The following is a 2,726-nucleotide window of genomic DNA, read 5'->3' as shown; positions in this document are numbered from 1 at the left end:
AGTTGTCGTGGTCGTAAGCGGAAGAGGAGGAGGACGACGACATGGAGAAGCTGGAGGAGGCGAGAGGGAGAGGGACGCCTCCGAGTCCGAGTTGTCGCGGAGGAGCGGCGACGCGGAGAGGTCCGACGAGGCGGCACCTGACGCGCGGCCGCCGTTCCGCTGGAGGAGCAGCAGCTTAAGGGACCTGGCCGTCGACGAGTTGGAGGCTCTTGACGGAGTCGCCGGCACTGGTGAAGGAGATTTTGGAGGCGACGGCTATGCAGACGGCTTCTGCGGGGTTTGGACCTTCCTGAGCCTGAGCAGCTCCCGCCAACGGCTCGAGCACGTCAGCGCCTTGGGGGAGAACACGTAGGGGTCGAACGCCTCGGCCACCCAAGGCCGGTGGGTTTTCACCAGCTCAGGCGTGACCGGGATTTCCACCGGCGCACTCTCCCGCTCCCGCTCAGCCTCCGGCGTCGCCGCGGCGGGCTGCGGCCGGAGGGGCAGCAGCTTCCCGTCCGCGAATAGCTCGTCGGCGGGGAGCATATGGTCGCCGACCTGCCGAAACTGAACTCGAAGTCAATGAACTCCTTGGACGCCGCCGCGGCGGGCTGGTCCGCGTTGCAGCTGCTCTCCAGCGACAAGGCCTTGTCATGATCCGCCGCCACGGCAGAAGGGGCGTCCCGGCTGAAGGAGAGGCGCGGGCCGAGCCAGCCGTAGGAGACGACGGCGGGGGCCACGGCGGGAATGCTACTGGTGACGGCGGATGCCATGGCGTGCGGCGAGGCGCATCCAAGGGCGGCAGGGCCAGGAGGAGCGAGCAGGTCATTGTACTTGGGTGTTGTGTGGAGCGGAGCTGGTTATTATTGTTTAAACAGACGTGCGATCAAGTTGCTGCAGTATTAAACAGACGTGCGATCAACCCATTTTGGATTTTATGAAAGGCAAGTTGATGCACTGCAGCAACTTTGTCACTGAACCAGTGGGTTGATTCTAATAAATGGCAGGGGGCTCTTTGCAAAAACGCGCGCTGACCGGCTCGGGCCCCACGAGTCCACTTGTTGGATTGGTCCAGAACCTAAGTTGCACATTGGATGCAAGTTGTGGGACTGGGTAGAGTCATTTTGCAAGTTGTAGGATCAAATCATCACATTGTGAGCAAATTCTAGGACCCTCGATGCTTTTAACTCTTGAAAAAAAGAAGATACTCCACAGCTTGCCTCGGAGACATCGCACATCTCTCCTCTAGTACGTACTCCCTCTGTTTCTTTTTAATCCGCATATAAGGTTTGGTCAAAGTCAAGCTTTGTAGAGTTTGACTAACTTTATATCAAAAAATATAAACATTCACAATATGTAATCAATATTATCAGATGCAACATGAAACGTATTTTCATACTATATTGTTTTATTATTGTAGATGTTCATATTTTTTATATAAATTTGGTCAAACTTTGTATAGTTTGATTTTGACCAAATCTTATATGCGGAGTAAAAAGAAACGGAGGGAGTATATTTTGATGGACAACAACAAAGGGTACGTATAATATTTTGAACGAACTATCCATGCAGAAGTTCTCGAAAAAAAGAAGAATTATCCATGCAGAAAACAAGCACTAGTTGTTGTTACTACACCGTACTACGTACGTAAACTCGATTTAATCTGTCGTGCAGATCTGCAGCCAGCGAGCGTCGCTGCCAGTGGCCGGCGTGTGCGGGACCCCCCATTAGCTGGTGTCTAGGCTCAGTACACTGCACTCGTCGCTGGTCGTGCTGGCCCGAGTTCATTTACTACTCAGCCATGATGCAGACTCAGAGGCAGCAGCCCTGTGGCAGTGCGACTCTGAGGCCTGAGCGCCGCGCCTGACGCTTTGACGGTGCGTAATACGCCGGTCAGGTCATCAGGCGGGCACAGTCGGTCCATCATCAGATTATTAAAGTTTTCAACGCCTCTATCATGGGTTGGCCCTGTCAGAGGCAACCATAACTTGTGGCAGATTAGCAGAGAAATAGCAGTATAGCAGTAGTATATTTCATCTTCTTTTTTATTGTGCTAGGAATCGTTGTCTAGTGCTGCCAGTGCAGTGCTCCTCGGAGTTAACGCGCCCTGACGTTGAGCCGTTGTACCCGGGCGAACGGGCCATTTCTCTCGGCTCTTGTCTTCTCCGGTGCGGTGCGGTGCGTGCTCTGCTCGCTTGTAGGAGTAGTAGCAGTACCGACTCTGGCTGTAGGTTAAGATGATTTTGCTGCCTATTCGGTTCGGATACATGGAGTAGTCGGACGGATATCAATGCCTGGCCATGCGAGTGTGTAACGTTATTCTGTAGCAAGCAAACGCCAGTACAACTAGTAAAGACTGTAAAAGAGCTCAAGAGAGCGGGCAGAAGCATCCAAGAGTTGATGAAACTCAAGAAAGATGCTGCAGCGCCGTACGTGGGAGGGGAGCACACATCTACTCGAGGAAGCAGTGACCCATGAGGGACGGACGAACGGCGATGAACAAGAAAAAGATAAAGCCGGCGATATAGAAAGCACACATGCAAGCGAGAAAACCTCATCCATACATAGCTAGGTAGCAGTAAAACATGCATGTACTACTACAACAATCACTGACAAAAGCCAAGCTACCCTACGCAATGAATCGCCGCAGCGGAGGGCGCGGAGGCAGGCAGGCTCTGGCCACAAGTAGACGCATAGATTTGCTACACTCGCTGGCGCTGCTGGTGAGCATCCCGCGGCAGGCAGCA

The 2,726-nt window shown here is 53.3% G+C and overlaps 1 pseudogene; it reads right to left on the bottom strand.

Moving 5' to 3' along the window:
* Positions 1-752, bottom strand: part of LOC123055706 (proline-rich protein 36-like) — a 2,788-nt pseudogene extending 2,036 nt beyond the window's left edge.
* Between the last annotated feature and the right edge of the window lie 1,974 nt (positions 753-2,726).

Source organism: Triticum aestivum, chromosome 2D, assembly GCF_018294505.1.
Source record: "Triticum aestivum cultivar Chinese Spring chromosome 2D, IWGSC CS RefSeq v2.1, whole genome shotgun sequence".
Taxonomy (NCBI): domain Eukaryota; kingdom Viridiplantae; phylum Streptophyta; class Magnoliopsida; order Poales; family Poaceae; genus Triticum; species Triticum aestivum.
The sequence above is the reverse complement of the archived record's forward strand: the minus strand, read 5'-3'. Positions and strand labels throughout refer to the sequence as shown.